General features: G+C 51.3%; 1 protein-coding gene across 1 annotated transcript in view; it reads right to left on the bottom strand.

Moving 5' to 3' along the window:
• The window catches only part of ITGB5 (integrin subunit beta 5), a 122652-nt gene that overhangs the window by 9985 nt on the left and 95125 nt on the right, over positions 1-17542 (bottom strand). The window lies entirely within an intron of this gene.

The raw sequence follows: 17542 nt of genomic DNA, 5'->3' as shown, positions 1-17542 counted from the left end.
ACGGAGAGGACCTGGAGCTGACACGGAGGGACAGGGGGACTCTGTCCTCACACGGAGAGGACCTGGAGCTGACACGGAGGGACAGGGGGACTCTGGCAGCTTGTACGGCCTGGCTGGGTCTGGGTGGATGCTAAGCTCCTCCAGAACTTGGCTAGGACCCAGGGGAGCTTCCTCCTGCCTCAACTGTAGCAACAATGGCCCCTAACTGTGTTCACACCCTAATCCCCAGACCTGTGGACATGACCGTACATGGCAGAAGAGACTTTTACAGATGAGAATAAGTTAAGGATTTTGAGGTGGGGGACTCTCCTGGATTGTCTAGGCGGGCCCTAAATGGAATCACAAGCGCTCTTTTGAGTGGGAGAGGGGGAGATTCGACTGCAGAGGAAGAAGGAAATGGGACCACAGAAGCGAGATGCTCACTGCTGGCCCTGAAGATGGAGGAAGAGGCCAGGAGCCTAGAATGCAGGGAATGTGGTTCGAGAAGCAGGACGAGGCAAGGACACGGCTGCAGGGAGTGCGGCCCTGCTGACCCCTTGACTCTAGCCCCAGCTTCTGACCTCCTGAGCTGTAAGAGAATAGATCTGCGTTGCTTAGAGACACTAAATTTGTGGTAGTTTATTGCAGCCACAACAGAAAACTAACACATTTGTTCTCTCTTAGTCCCAGTGAGGTGCTGAATTTCTGCTCTGGCCTTGGGAGCCACAGGCAGACAGGGATGATTTAGGAGCAGACGCTGAGGACAGCAGCTCACACTGACCCATGCTCTCTACACACGTGTCAGGCACTGTCTCAAGCGCATTACATACAGAAATTCGGCGAATTGGTACAGCACCCCTGTGAGGTAGGAGGTGGTGTCCTCCACTCACGAGTGAGGAGACTGAGGCACAGACTCCAACATCTGAATTCCAGGGTCCACGTCCTCAGCCTCCCAGGACCACACCAAAAGGTGAGAACCTGCTGGGGGGCGCTCTGGATGACCACAACCAGCCACCAGACAGGGGCCCTGCCTCCAGGCTTGGCAAGTGTCCAGGGCAGGACTGGCACTTGGCTCACAGGAATAGTGCATGTGTATGAGTGTGAGAGACACAGTATGTTTGCAGGAGTGTGTGAGGGGCTGGTGTGTTTGGGAGTGCACAAGTGTGTGTGTGGGGGGGGACACAGCATGCCTGAGTGTAAGAGAGTCGGACTGTGAAAAGCCTAGACCAGGCATCCTCAAACTACGGCCCGCGGGCCACATGTGGCCCACCTAGGACATTTATCCAGCCCACTGGGTGTTTTTGCCGCCACAGCCTGTCCTGCTTAGCAGCCAACTCGTCCCAGAGCCTGCAGTCCGGCCCTCCAATGGTCTGAGGGACCCTGAACTGGCTCCTTGTTTAAAAAGTTTGAGGACCCCTGGCCTAGATAGTGCTGTCTTCCCATAGGACCAAGGGCCTGACAGTGGAGTCTTGATTTTTGCACACTGTCAGGGGTGGAGTGCAGTTTTAAGAATGGCCCTTAGTTTTACAAATCTACTTCGTGGCCAGGCATAGTGGCTCATGCCTATAATCCTACCACTCTGGGCAGCCCAGGTAGGTGGATTACTTGAGCTCAGGAGTTTGAGAACAGTCTGAGCAAGAGGGAGACCCCATCTCTATTAAACATAGAAAAACTAGCTGGGCATTGTGGCTGGTGCCTGTAGTCCCAGCTACTCAAGAAGCTGAGGCAAGAGGATCACTTGAGCCCAAGAGTTGAAGCTGCTGTGAGCTATGATGACAACATAGCACTCTACCAGGGGGTAACAGAGTAAGACTTGTCTCAAAAAAAAAAAATCTACTTTGTACAATTTTTAGAGCACATTTTCCTTCCTAATGCCATTTTTCAAAGACTGATGTCAGTACAACCAAGAACCCAGTGGGGATATGGGCAGGGAGGGCCTGAGGAGTCGCCCAGGAGAGAGGTCCTTGTGTTTTTCTTCCAAGCCTGAGTTGGTGGCCCTGGAAGTTGGATCTCAGAACCTTCCCTGGGGCCACCAGTGAGGGTGACTCACAATGTAGATCAGGACCTAACTCCAGAGAGTCTCTTCACCTGCCACGTAACTCCCTGCCCACTCTGTCTGCTCCCTAGTGCCTGGAGCCTGCAGGCAGCATGGAGGCCATCTGGACAGCCAAGCCTCCTGCCCTGTGCCCAGACAGCCTCTCTGCTCACTCTGAGCCCCAGCAAATGCTGTGCTAGTGAGTGTGCCTCACAGACGCACGGAGCATATGGCAAGCCCTCCAGGAGAAGCAAGGGAAGCCAGACCTAGGCCAGAGGGGGCTGTGGAATGCAGCCTGGACTGCTGAGAAGCGGGAACTGGGGGACAGTCACAGGATAGCAGCACCCCCACTGCCTGAGGGCTCCACAGTGGGCATGGGGGACGGGCAGCACAAGCTCCAGCACCAGTTTGGGGCCTTGGCAGCAGGACACCCCTCCCCCCAGGAGGTCTCACGACTGAAAGGGATCCAATCCACACACCTCCCTCACTCTCGGCCTTAGAGACCACACCGGTCAAGCTTAAATTAAAATGGTTCATTGTCAGAGTAATTTCTACCTCCAACATTTTGTTAAGAACATTTCCAAACATGCAGCAAAGCTGACAGAATGTGCAGCACACCCAATAGTGAGCGCCCCGACTCTGCCATCAGCACGTTGCATGCTCCGTAACACGCCTGTCCATCCGCAGTCCTCAAAAACACACTTTGAAGTGAGTTTCAGACATCAGTGCACTTCAATGGCTGTACATCACACCGCCCCATAAAGCAAAAATACAAAAAGTATTCATAAGCACCAAAGACGGCATGCAGGCCAGGCCCAGGGCCCATCTTGCTTGAGATGGTGAGTATTGTTCTCTTTCCTGCTCTAATTATTGGCAGCGATTTCAAAATTATCCAAATATAATCTGCAATATTCTGCAGTGACATGGGCTTGGAGAGAAGGTAGTATACTATTGTGTTGACGAGGTCATGCTTGGGGTGAAGTGTGTGTGGGTGGGTGTGTGCATTTGAGTGCACATGTGAACTTGCTTTCCGTGCCCCCTGCGTGGGAAGGTGTGCTCGCTGCAACACTCCAGGCAGAGGGGCCTGTTACTCTGTATTTCCCACCATAACAGTTGGGTGGCAATTAAACCCAGCTGCTATGGTTCAAGAAGAGAGGAGTCAAGGGCAAAGACAGAATGGGAGCTAGTGATTCACCAGAGGTCACTACAATGTCATGGAGAGCAACAGGACCCATGGCCAGAGACGCAGTCATTCCTGTAAACTTTCTATAACCCTTGAGCACAGCCAGGACAGAATAAGAAAGCCACAGTGTGCAGCCTGTGGAGAGGACAGAGCACAACCACCCCAGGGCGTGTCATTCAAGGGGAGCAAGTGAGAGCAGCTGAGGGGGCCGTGGGACATCCAAAAATCCTCATCCATGCGGCCTTTCAGCCCCCACTGTTCGATGTCTCCCAAGCAGAGTCCTAGCAAGCCAAACTAAGAAATAAGCCCCAGGATCCCCACTGGGTGAAACTGCTGAAACCACCAGAAATCGTGTCCTTAGCAACTCTCATAATAATCCCAGTTTAGTTTGCCTTGGGTAGTTCACTGCTTTTCAGATAACTTAAAGCACCAAGGATGTGGCACACACCACTGTGTCCTCCTCCACACTTGCAGCAGACGCTGCTGTTCACTCCTGGGCCCGGCCTTGGCTTCAGAAGCCTCCTCAACACCGTCCTCCAAGTAGCTTCTACCGACTGGTAGGAATGGGCATACAGTACTTGCTGTCTTGAGGCTGGGCATGGTGGCTCACACCTATAATCCCAGCACTGTGAGAGGTTAAGGTGGGAGGGTGACTTGAGCTCAAGAGTTCAAGTGGGTAGGGCGCAGAACACATACACCGGAGCTGGCAGGTTCAAACCCAGCCCTGGCCAGCTAAATAAGGACAACTGCAACAAAAAAAATAGCTGGGTATTGTAGTGGGTGCCTGTAATCCCAGCTACTTGGCAGGCGGAGGCAAGAGATTGGCTTAAGCCCAAGAGTTGGAGGTTGCTGTGACCTGTGACACCACAGCACTCTACCATGGGTGGCAAAGTGAGACTGTCTCAAAAAAAAAAAAAAAAAAAACAACCGTTCAAGACCAGCCTGAGCAAGAGTGAGACTCTGCCTCTACTAAAAATAGAAAAATTAGCTGGGCATTGTGATGGCCACCTGTAGTCCCAGCTACTTGGGAAGCTGAGGCAGGAGGATCGCTGTACCCAGGAATTTGAGGTTGCTGTGAGCTAGGCTGAGACCATGGCACTTTAGCCTGGGCAACAGAGTGGGACTCCATCTCCAAAGAAAACAATACTACTTGCCGTCTCGGTTAAAACTTCCAACCCCTCTTTAGAAAGAGTGACTCACAGAGAGTATCAAAAAATGCAGATCTGGCCACATTTCATCCTGATCCAGATGTCTCAGATCCTGCAGTCGGGCCTCAACCTGCCTTTCCCTCACCCCGTATGTTTAGAGATACCCCACATTGTCTCGTCAGCCTTGGCCTCTCCTGGGGCTCTAGTAGGAGCACATGTCATTAAAATGACCAGGGTCATTTGGCCACGTCCCAAGGATCAATAACCTATCAATTGCCAGTCATGGGAAACAGGAATGCCATCCCAGCTGACAATGCCAGAGGCTCATCAAAACAATGTACACTGCTGCCTTGGCAGAGTGAGTTGAATCTAAGGATGGCTGTTTAACATTGTGCAGACACAAAAATATTTTCATCAACATGGACAGTGGTATTGAAGGCATGTGGAAGCACCATGCAAGCTGTGAACTGCTCCACGTGCAAGTTATTATTAGACCTTTGTTACAATGATTGATAGCTAAATGGACAGGAAGTTGTAAATGTGCCTATTTATGCAGAAGTTCAGCTCTACGGAATTCAACAGCTTTCCATCAGCAAAACAGTGATTGTGTGGGCAGTGGGCCAGCACGCGGCCCCTTGTCCTCTCTTATAAAATTGCATGCTGGCTATTCAGAGGGGCTGTGGGGAGGTGCAGGGAACCAGTGGCCCAGAAGCCAAAGGCTCAGCGGACGGCTCAGCATCAAGGCTCTCAGAGGTCAAGGACGGCAGATCCCACAGTGACAGAGGCTACTGGTTTGGCCACAGACTGGGGAGGACGGAATCCAGCCTACAGAGGGGTGAGGAAGTGGTGACAGGGAGCACAGGCGACTCCATGCATTCCCCAGTTGTGCAGGGACAGGAGATTAGGCAGTGGAGGATGGGGGTTTGGGGACGGGATACATGTACATTTCAGTATTCTTCTGATTACAAAGAAAGAGGAGGAAGTTCTGGGAGACATGGAGGGACCCAGGCAATGGCAGGCCCTGAAGCGCTAACAGAAGCGATGTAGTGGGGAAGGAGGGGGAGTAGGGGGGTGGTAGAGGTGGAGGCTGGAGTTCTAAGTTCCCACGGTGAGACCAGAGTGGAGGAGGAATGCAGGTCGCCGGTGATGAGCTGTGCCAGGAGCTGAGAGAGGGATGGAGGGTTGGGGGTGCTGGGGCTCAGTCAGAATCCTCCCTCTGCCATTCCCTTTGCCACCTCCCTGATGCCCTATCTCCTCTTCTGTCAAGGAGGTTAATGTCTCCCTTGCAGGAATGTGTCAGAAATACCAGTGCTATTTCATTTAAAGCCCCTAACACCATCTCTGGCATGAGGGGCACCCAGGAAATGGGAGCTAGAATTGCTGTGAATGCCACTGGGGCTGAGTTCTCAAGGAACTTAGAGACCAGCATATTGCAAAGCTCAGTCACAGGGAAAGTCCAGGCCCTCCCCGGGATGCTGGCACTCGGGGAGAGGGTGAGAGGGCAAGAGGGCAAGGCAAGCACTGAGGTGTTTGGGGCATGTGGGGGTGACTGAGAGGACAAGCAGAGGGATGGCACAGACTCACCTGAGGGCAGGGAGTCAGGGCTGGAAGGCAAAGGGCTGAGGCTTCGCTGAGAAGCTGCTGAGGGTGGTGATGGGGCCTCTAGTTGCAGGAGGAGGGGTGGGATTTTTGCACAGGGCTGAGCTGACCAGGAGCCTGTCCACCAGGGCACATGGCGGGTGGAGAACAGTGCTGGGACACAAGGAACCATTTGGAAAATGGGATGTAGAGGGTAGTGGTTGCCACGTGGGTTCTGGAATCAGATTGCCTGGGTTGGCCTGAATCTATTCACCAGCAGTAACTGATGTTTAACTGCTTTGCATCTCAGTTTCCTTATTTTTAAATGGGGCTAATAAAAATACCTCCCTTATAGGGTGAGTTAAGGCACTTAACCTGCGTAAAGCACTTAGAACAGTTTGGCATATAGTAAGCACTCAATAAATGCTATCTTTATCACTGTTGCCTTCATAGTGGGGGTGCAGAGGGGAGGGGAAGCCTGGAGCAGACCTTGGAGGATGGGCAGGCGAGCTCTTTTGGTCAGCTTGGGTCAAAGCCTTCCAGGACTGCAAATTCCTAAAAGGTAACCTGATCCACACGCAACCTGATGCGGGAACACCCAGGACAAAGCCCCCACAGCCGTCTGCAAAACACTGGGGGTCTGAGGGAGCTGTCCTGACAGCCCAGAGCAGTGTCAGGGCAGCTGACCCCACAAAGGCCCTTGGCCCTACTGTGGTGCACTAGAGGGTGACAGGGAACACGATTTTGAGTCAATGGTGAGGGGAGCAAACCAGCCCTCAGCGCAACCTCTGAGGCAGGGCACACGTGGCCCTCAGCTCCGGCCCAGGAACACAGCCAACACTCACCCCAAGCTCGGCTCTGGGGCACAAGGGCCCCAGGTGGCCATGGGGGATCCCAAAGGAATAGTTGGAGGGCAGTGGGGCCAGGGAAGGAAGGGGCCAGCTTGGGATGGGGCAGGAATGATAACACGTTCTCTCTCCCTGGCCTGATCCAGCTCAGGAGCAGGCGGTCACAGCCTGGCAGACATCACCCGCTCAGGACACAAACCATCTCTCCCCAGCTGGTCCAGAATCACTAACAGCTCCCATCTGGCTCTGGAAGGCACTGTAGCTTCCCCTGGCCCCTCAGCAGCAGCTTCCCCCCACTCTGGCTTCTGAAGAAGGCTTGGGCTGGGGTCCTGAGACAGGAAGGGCTCCCCTTTCTCTCTCCTCGCACCCTGTCTCCCTGTCCCCCACTGTCAGTGTTCCTCAACTCTCCCACAGTTTCCCTCAGTGCCTTCCTCCTCCTCTCAGCCCCCAGGGACCCCTGCCCTCTCCTAGCCCCCCTAGCACAGCCTCCCTGCTCCCTCCTTCCTCATCAGCTCTTCTCAGAACACCGCTTATAAACAGGAAGTGGTCAGAAGAGGCAGAAGGGGTGTGTGCGGGACGGCCTTTTCCCATTTGGGGGCAGGTCTCCTATGTGTTCCAGACATCTGTGTGAGAGCCTGGCAAGCTCTCCAGCTGCTGTCACAAGGACAGCAGTGAACCAACTCAGTGGCTGCACATGCTTCAAGTCACTGGAGCTGTGTGACTCAGGGGCCCTGCGATGCTGCTGGCCAGGGGGCATGGGGATGAAAGCACGGAGCCCAGCCTTGCACCTGCAGGATGCCCAGTGGGAGGGCAGGGCATGGCCACAGAGACACCCTTGATGAGGATACTCCAGGCCAACATGCAGCCCTCTCTGTTGCACCAAAGCCAGATGTGGGCTGGGCTCTCAGTGGCCAAACACAAGTGCAAGGGATATGGCCTCTGGGCAGGGCTTTGGACAGGGAGGGGAAATCCTGCCCAAGAAGTGCAATTCCTGGTTCTCTGCAGACGAGCAGACTGGAATTACATAACGGACCCTCCCTGTGTCCTCGTGTGTCCCTGCTCAGTCTGTGTTGCCTGGTATTCTCAGGGTGTCTCTGAGCCTGGCCCCTGTGGGAATGTGCCTGTCCCACTATTTCACCTCCACGCAGTGGCCTTAGGTCCAGGCAGAGTAGAGAGTGGAGACTTCTGAAACGCTCAGGGCTGGTTCCCAGCTCCCTCAGGAGAGATCTCCACTGGGCTCCAGGCGTTCAGCAGCAACTAAATAACCCGCCAGGACCAAGAGAGAAGTTGCTTTTGCAAAGTTCTGCTCTTCCCAGCCTGGAGGTTTCCTGAGCCTGTAAACAGAGTGTTTGCACGGCAAGGGCGAGTTACTGCCTTGAGAACTTGCCGATGAAGGGCTGTTCCCTGGCAAAGAAAGCAGCACTTGCTTGGACCTGGCTCCAGCAGGAGGTCTCCTCTGCTCACCTCTGCCCTATGCTTGTCACTCCACACTGAAATTCTGTGAACTGCTGGGCTGGGGATGCGCTCTCTGTCCTCGTGTGGCTGTGCAGACCCACCTGGCTGCTGCTGGCTCTGGGCAGCAGTCCGGTTTCCTCACCAATTAAAAAGGAATAGTGCCCGTGTCTTACAGGATTGGATATACTCTGCAAATGTGCACCAGAGAAGTGTCTGCTTTACTGTGATGTTTAGTGCCTTCAAGAATTCCACTGAGACGTCAAGCCACTAAAATCTCTTAATAGTAAAACTTTATGGAATTCTTAAAACAGGCCAGGCACGTTCTAAGCACTTCACACAGATTTTCTCACTGGCCTTCCTAACGACCCTATGTCATGGGTACGATTATTACCCTAACATGCACAGACATGGAAAAGAGACACAGAGAAGCCAAGTAAGTCTCCAAGGTCACACATCAGCAGGTGGCAGGCCTGGGATGGGGGCACATCTGCTGGACTCAGGAGCCCATACTCCTAACTACTAGGTAGTACCTGCCTCTCTGGCATCATCCCGTCTTAAGAGATAAATAATTATAAAACAACTCACAGGATAAGTGCTTGAGGGCATGCAGGGTGAGGTAGATAGGAAACGTGCCCGAGCCCATCAGACTGGTTCATCAAATCACTCATCTTCTCATCTGTAAAATCAGGGTGGTGCACTAGACCAGCCCCACGCCACCTCCACCGCTGACCCATTGCTACTGACTTGTCACCATTCAGGACAGGGACAGCTGGAGAGCCCAAGAGTTAGGACAGGCCCCAGGATAAGCTATAGGTTTTAAAATAGTACAGAGGGCATTTGGGGTACAAAAGTTAGCCTGAGTTTCGAGGTGGATCTGTGGATGAACGGAGAGAGCAGGCAGCCTGGAGGATGCATCTGAATGGGAAGTGAGGGAGATACCAGATTGGGCAGACTGGACAAGGCTCAGGCTTGTTCTAAGTGCAGGCGGGTGGGAGGGAGGGAGGGAGGACTGTGGAGAGGGGTCTGAGTGCTGAGTTGAGGAAGGTGAGTTGATCCTTCAGGCCCCAATCAGCCTGACAGTAAATGATCCCTTGATAGAGCCTCCCCTCCCCTCGGCACCACAGCATTCTTCTGGCAATTTTCCCTTCTGTGGTCTGCCCTTCCTCCAAGCCAGTTTCTACGTGGCCCCCTCAATCATTTTTCTAAGATGTAAAGCAGGCAAAGCTACTCTTTTGCTGAAAGCCCTTCAGTGACTCCCACCACCTGCAACACAGCTTCCTTAAGCTGTGCACAGTGGACAAGACTGCTCACAGCCCAACACCCCCGCCCCACTCTGGGCACTTCCTTGACCTGTGTCCCTGACATGACAGGCACTGGCTATTTCAAACCACTCACAGCTTCTAAAAGATGCTGAACATGAGCAGATTTTTGTTTTGAAACAACCATTTTGGGCGGCAACTGTGGCTCAAAAGGGCAGGGCACTGGTCCCATATGCTGGAGGTGGTGGGTTCAAACCCAGCCCTGGCCAAAAACTAAAAAAAAAGAAAAGAAAAGAAACAACCACTTTGGCTGTAGGGTGGAGAGCAGGGATGGAGGTAAGATGAATTTCAAATAACTATGTAAGAGGCTGTGGGATGAGACTCGGGGGCAGATGTAGGAGGTAAGTAGAATGGGTGGTTTCCAGTTTCTGGCACACACAACTGATGAAAGGCAGGAGAGCAGCATGGCTGGGAGGAGGAACAGGAGTTCAGTGAGAGACACACTGGGATCGAGACGCTTTTAAGATGCCCAAGTGGAGATGCCAAGAGGGCAGTGGGAACAGGGAGCTCAGGGGCAGCTGAGGGCTGGGCCTGGCTGAGGCTGACACTACCTCGGGAGGGAGTTTGGGGTGAGAAGATGGCAGGGTCAAAGCCTCAAACAAGCCCAACACTGCATGGGTGGCCAGGAAATGGACCACGTCCAGGAGACATGAAGCTGTGACCTGGGAAGGGAGGCATGGTCCTCAGAGCCAGCGACGGCTGTACAGTCCCATAAATGAGGACTGACATCTTTTTGGTTTATCAAGACAAGGTCTTTGGGAACCTGGGAACACTTATTTTGGTGGAGTCACAGGGCAGAACCTAACTGAGTTAAGGGCTGAGTTGAAGGTGACAGAGGAGGACAGTGAGTGTAGACAATTGGTTTGAGAATGTGGCTGTGATTACACAGCAAGGAGGAGCTGGCAGGGAGCATGGGGTGGGGTATGGTGGTGATGGGAGGGCTTTTCTTTTCTGTTTATTTTCCTTTCCTTTCTTCAGCCTTATCCCTATCATATGCAAACAGCAGGGTAACTTTGGAGTCACGGACCCCTCCCCCTAGTTTTATCAGAGAATTTTGGTTTTACTGCTACCAGAAATCTTCTCTCCTGATCCTCCTTGAATTGAGTGGACCAGTGGGGACCAATCTGTTTACCGGAATCTTCTCTCCTGATCCTCCTTGAACTGAGCATAGTTTTATTGATCAGCTCACCTCCTCCCTCAACACTGCATTTTTTTTTAAGAGGTGTGGTCTCTATCTGTCACCAAGGCTAGAGGGCAGTGGCACAATCATAGTTCACTGTAGCCTTGAACTCCAAGGCCTAAACCTCAGCCTCCTGAGTAGCTGGGGCTACAAGCATGCATACCACACCTGACTCATTCTTCTTTCTCTCTCTCTCTTTTTTTTTTCGGTTGTTGTTGTTGAGACAAAGTCTCACTTTGTCGCCCTCTGTAGAAGTGTCATAGCTCACAGCAATCAAACTCTTGCGCTCAAGCTATTCTCTTGTCTCAGCCTCCCAAGTAGCTGGGAATACAGGCACCTGCCACCACGCCCGGCTAGTTTTAGAGACTGGGTCTCCTTGTAGCTCAGGTTGGTCTTGAACTCCTGAGCTCAAGCAATCCACTGCCTCAGCCTCCTAGAGTGGCAGGATTAGCCACTGCACCTGGCTTTTTTTTTTTCTTTTTTTTAGGAGATGGCATCTCACTGCATCACCCAGGCCCATACCACCCTTTGCGAACTTCCAGCTTCTCAGTTCATGGCAGTGTAGAGCCGAGGGAGGAGGCAGCTCTCTGCTTACTGAATGGAGTCTTCCATCTCTTCCACTAGGGTGCTTATCTGATGTTTACTTTGGGGAGCTCTCCTCCTCCTTTTTCTCCTCCCTCCACCCCCAACCCAACCAATGCTAGAATTTCACTCTCTAAAGGATTGGGGAGGAGCAGGTGGCCTTGTTCCAAAGCCCCTAGCTAGTCATTTCATCTAGCACCTTTTCATGGGTTCTGTTGGGATTCTCAGGGCAATGGCCAAGGTGCCTCTTCCCCCCATCTGAAGGGGAGATGAGACACAGCGACTGCACAGGAATTAGCGAGGCCTGGAAAGGCCCAGTATAGGTTGGTGTGGGGGAGGGAACACAATCATCTGGAAGAAAGGAAGAGGGAGGCGGCTGGCATGAAAGGCGTGGGGGCGGGAACTGACAGTGGGGACCAGAAGCCCTGACACTCCTCCAAGCAGGGTGGCCCAAGCCCAGGCCCAGCAGAGGAGACGGAGATGCTAAAGGAAGCTGAAGTCCACGAAGCTGAACATTGTGACCCACAAGGCTCATACTGGTCCCAGCTCCTCAGACACACACATTTTCATGGACCCAGGACCAATTTATATCCCCAAGCACTAGACGTTTCAGGCCTCCTCAAAAGACATGAATAGGGGTGGGGCCTGTCCCAGCAGCGGGGGAGTGTGTGTGTGCACAGGTGAGGTGGGTGGGGAGTGGGGGTTCTGTGTTTTCTGTTCCAAGCTCTCCCTTGCCAGAGACGAGTGGCCAGTCTAGAGCAGGAGGCACACATCCCTGGGGCCTCTGGCTGCTGTGTCACCCAAAGGCAGTGTGGGCACCCTCCTGAAGGAGTCAGAGCTGTGACAGCACCTCATCACTCCTCACTGCTCTGGGAGAAGAGACGGGGCTTCCCTCCAGAGCTCCTGGCCTTTGAGGTCCTAGCCCCTGACTTTAAGGTCATCACTGTCCCCTTTAAAGGCAGCAGCCAGGAAGCGCTAATTGATGAAGGAGAGGAGAGGGTGGCGTGGTTGCCCCAGATCTGGTACTGGCCACTGCTCTGTTGGAGCACAGAGGAGGCTTATGTTACCTCTTCCCTTTGCTATTTGGCTAAGAATAAGGAGGCGAGAGGAGCAGATTTTGTTCCGAGTGTGGAAGGGGCCCCAGCTGTTCAGCGAGGACATCGGTGTGGCTGTCCCTCCCTGCCTCCCCTCAAGCCCACACTGGCCTTTGTAAATAAATGATGTGGTCTTTGTTGCTGAAAAAGAAAGATTAAATACACCTGAACATGTTCAAAAGCTGCACCAAATACTTAGTGAAGAGGGAGAGGGCAGATGTAAATCCACTCATCACACTAATATGCTTGGTAGTTTACTGGTTTGCCTCATCTCATGAGCCTACAAACCCCTACTCAATCAAAGATTTTTTCACTCTTGTGTGACCAGGGCCCAGCATGGCACACAGAGGATGCTCAGAACATGCACTTGGCCGGTGGTGGCTGTGAACAGCACCAGGACAAACCTCAGACGCAGGGGGAAGACGTCCAATGCGGGAAATTAGAAAAGGAACAGAGTGCTGTTGATACCTGGGAGACTTAACTGTGACGCTTGAGATATCTCAAATTCTTAGCAAATGTCCAAAAAACCTGGAGACTTCAAGATAACATGAGAAAGTGAGGACTAAGAGTTTTCTTTCCTTTGGCCAGACATGGTCGTGGTCACACAGAAATCACAGCCTTCGCACCCTCCGTGTTTCTGCAGATTTCTCCAGCAGAAGCCTTGCTGGAGATGCGAACAATGGTGCAGCCTTGTTCTCGGGGCCAGCTGTCCTCTGCCCTTGCTTACTGTCAGGGAGCCATCCTAACGGTCAACCGATAGTGTTCCCCAGCAGACTACGCCCTGACGTGCCTCTCACCCTCTGCCCTTCACCTGCTGGACCACACTGTGCACGGTTTCTGAGCAGCAAAATACAAAGAATAAAAAATGGCGTGATGCGGCTTTAAGCCAAACCTCAGTATTACTTTCGGAGTGGCAGTGCTGGCTGGAAAGCTAAGTCTCTACTGTCAAACGCCATCGAATACTCCCATAGGCTACCTTTGTCTGTTGGGTTTTAGCGCCCCATCTCTCAATGCTAATGCCCAGCTGCCAAGTCCCTCTGGCCACTGCTGCATTTCAAAAGAGGGCAGCAGGGAAAGGACTTGGTCTCTGGCCCAACTTTATCAGTCACAAGGAAATTAAGGCAAGGGAGGGAAAATGGAAAATGTCCCCATTCTTTAATGAACTCACTTTTCCAGTTTCAAAGAAGCCTGACAATGGCTGAGTGACATGAACCACAGTCCTCGCCTGGGACCCTGTGAATGCTGACTCAGCAGGAAAAGCAGAAGGCTGTAGCCAAAAGAAATAGGGGTGCCACAGGTCAGCACCCTGGGTTTGGCTTAACCCGCTCAATCTGCCTGGCAGGTACCTCTGGGGAAATGCCAGCTACATCTGGAAAGCGTGAATTTGCCGCCCTTTTGGTCATTTCAACAGGATGAGAAGATCACTATTTCAAACTGGGAAACTGTCAGGCTGCTGTGGTCGGTTAACAGTTGCCATATGCCATATTCCACCCAAAGTTGGACGCTGTTCAGTGACTTGTCCAGATTCCCAGCGGCCAGAGGTGGTTTGGAATGTCACATGTGTAGGCCACACTGCAGCTTGGCTGCCAGGAGCCCAGCCAAGCTGGGAGATGGCAGGAAGCAGCTGCCCAGACGAGAGAAGCCTCCCGGGGTGAGGGAAGCTAGATTTCTTAGGTCAATCCTCTCAGCCATAGCCTCCCCTACATGGGTAGGATCAGTGATAACAAGTAAATGAGGTCATTCATGTCAAAAGCATTAATAATAAAATGCTTAAAATGATAAATTAGAATAGGCTAGCAAAGATTTATTCAAGGAGAATGGTAACAATAGCCAGGTAGCCATTGAATACTAAGAGGAACTGTCTTGTGTTTTTCATCAAAAAATAATGACAATGGCTCAGTGCCTGTGGCTCAAGTGGCTAAGGCGCCAGCCACATACACCTAAGGTGGCGGGTTTGAATCCAGCCCGTGCCTGCCAAACAGCAATGATGGCTGCAACCAAAAAATAGGTGGGCGTTGTGGTGGGCGCCTGTGGTCCCAGCTACTAGGGAGGTGGAGGCAGGAGACTCACTTGAGCCCAGGAGTTGGAGGTTGCTGTGAGCTGTGATGCCATAGCACTCTACCCAGGGGAACAGCTTGAGGCTCTGTCTCAAAAAAAAAAAAAAAATAGTGACAAAGTGATGGGCCATCTGGCCAGTCCACGTGTGTCCTTCAGGCCTGGTCTGCTATGCTGACATATCCTTATGTAACTCAGAGAGACTCACTTAGGAAAACAGGGGCTTAAGTTTTGCTAAAACTTTGACGGAGATGAAGAACACTTATAACGTAGGGCTTGGAAAGCTAAGCATAAGAGTGGGTGGCAGAGATTTGGGAAGGGTCACAAGCTAATCGAAATTAGCAACCTTAGGTAGAAGTGAGCTATTTACTTGGCAAAGGCAGCACAAGATTCTTTTGGTTTGAATCTATAATTAAGGATCACAAAGAGCTTCTGTCCAGGTTCTGGGCCTCGGTTTCCTCAAATGTAAACAGTCAAAGCAGGCAGGAGACATTTGACCCTCTCTGGGTAACTATCAGGAAAGGCACAAGATGCACAAAGTCCTGCTGAGCACTTGCTCATGATGAATACCAAGTGCCAACAAATCGGCCCATTTGTTCCCAAGGAAATGACCTCAGTCTAGTGAAGAGGGCATTACAATAGACCATGAATACAGCCTTCTCTGAAGACAGACGAATGGCTAACAAACATATGAAAAAATGCTCATCCTCTCTAATAATCAGAGAAATCAAATCAAAAGCACCCTGAGATATCACCTAACCCCAGTGAGAATGGGCCACATCACAAAGTCTGCAGATGCTGGTGCAGATGTGGAGAGAGGGGAACACTTTTACACTTCTGGTAGGAATGCAAACTAATACAACCTTTTTAGAAGGAAGTATGGAGAATATTCAAAGAACTCAAATTAGGCCTCCCATTTGATCCTGCAATCCCATTACTGGGCATCTACCCAAAAGAAAAAAAATCCTTTTTTCATAAGGACATTGGCCCTAGACTTTTATCACAGCTCAATTTACAATTGCCAAAATATGGAAACGGCCTAAATGCTTCCCAACCTAGGAATGGATTAGCAAGCTGTGGTATATGTATACCATAGAATACTGTGCAGCCTGGGCAGCGCCTATGGCTCAGTGGGTAGGGCGCTGGCCCCATATACCAAGTGTGGCGGGTTCAAACCCGGCCCTGGCCAAACTGCAACAAAAAAATAGCTGGGTGTTATGGCCCATGCCTGTCATCCCAGCTACTCAGGAGGCAAAGGCAAGAGAATCACCTAAGCCCAAGGTTGCTGTGAGCTGTGCCATCACCGCACTCTACAGAGGGTGATAAAGTAAGACTCTGTCTCTTAAAAAAAAGAATACTATGCAGCCATTAAAAGGGATGGAGACTTTACAGCTTTTTTATTAACCTGGATTGAGGTGGAATGCATTCTTCATAATAAAGCATCACAAGAATGGAGAAGCAAGAATCCAATGTACTCAATTCTAATATAAAAGTAGTAGATAACCTAATACATGGTGGGGGGTAGGGGAATGAGGAAGCACAGGGGAAGAGGGAGGAGATGGGAGGGTCATGGTGTACGGCACACTTCTTGGCGGTGGGACACAATTATAAGAGGGACTTTACCTAACAAATGCAATCATCAGTGTAACCTAATTCTTTGTACCCTCAATGAATCCCAAACAGTAAAAAAAAGCAAGGCTGGACATAGTGGTTCACACCTGCAATCCCAGCACTTGGGAGGCCAAAGCAGGTGATTGCCGAGCTCACAGGTTCGAGACCAGCCTGAGCCAGAGTGGGACCCCATCTGTAAAAAATAGCCAGGAGTTGTAGGGGGGCACCTATAGTCCCAGCTATTTGGGAGGCTGAGGCAAGAGGATCACTTGAACCCAAGAGTTTGAGGTTGCTGTAAGCTAAGATGCCACAGCACTATGGTACTCTATAAAGGGTAACAAAGTGAGACTCTGTCTCAAAAAAAAAGGCTTTGTGCCCACAGCTCAGTGGTTAGGGTGCTGGCCACATATACCGGGGCTGGCAGGTTAGAACCCTGCCTGGGCCTGCTAAACAACAATAACAGCTACAACAACAACTAAAAAGAGAATCACTTAAACCTGAGAGTCGGATGTTGCTGTGAGCTGTGATGCCACAGCACTCTACGGAGGGCGACATACTGAGACTATCTTAAAAAAAAACAAAAACTAAATAAATAAAATAGATCCTGCTCACATTAGTACATTTGCCTATTGCTAATGGCCAACTTTGTGATGTCAAGTAACATGCCAACCTGGGGTTCATATTTCTTCGGCTTAGGGACAGTTGGGCTCACCTAATAGATTGGGGGGAGTGATTGTGGGATGGGATAATAGCAGGCTCCCTTCTCTGGATCAAAGAGCAATAGTCAGAGATCAGAAAGGTTCCCCGAAAAGAGGAAGGAACACTCTCAGCATGTCAGACCCAGAGCTACTTTCACACTAAAGGGAGCATTTGGTTCTGGGTGGAGCTCTTAGGTCAATGTTTTGACAGTCACAGATGTTCACCCTGAAGGGAAACAGAGCTCCCTCCAGTTCTGCCTCACCCCGCCAGAGCCCTGAGCAGCCAAGCCATAACCAGCTATGTCAAAGAGGCTAAAATCAAGAGTAAACTCAAAGTGTTGGCTCAGCCCCTAAGAAATGGAACACAAAAAACTGGCTTGGTGCCTGTACTCAGTGGTTAGAGCGCCAGCCACATGCACCAGGGCTGGCAGGTTCGAACCCAGCCAGGGCCTACCAAACAACAATGATGACTACAACCAAAAAATAGCCGGGTGTTGTAGAGGGCACCTGTAGTCTCAGCTACTTAGGAGGCTGAGACAAGAGAATCACTAAAGCCCAAGAGTTTGAGGTTGCTGTGAGCTGTGATGCCACAGCACTCTACCAAGGGCAACATAGTGAGACTCTATCTCAAAAAAAAAAAAAAGAAGAAGAAGAAAAAGAAATGGAACAAAAAGAACCTTAAGAATAACTATGTCAGCCACTAGAGGTCTCTCATAGTTTTAAATTTAAGAATAGAAAACTTGGCTCGGCACCTATAGCTCAACTGGCTAAGGCGCC

The sequence above is a fragment of the Otolemur garnettii genome, unplaced genomic scaffold (assembly GCF_000181295.1).
Source record: "Otolemur garnettii isolate 467f Iridium unplaced genomic scaffold, OtoGar3 scaffold00089, whole genome shotgun sequence".
Taxonomy (NCBI): domain Eukaryota; kingdom Metazoa; phylum Chordata; class Mammalia; order Primates; family Galagidae; genus Otolemur; species Otolemur garnettii.
The sequence above is the reverse complement of the archived record's forward strand: the minus strand, read 5'-3'. Positions and strand labels throughout refer to the sequence as shown.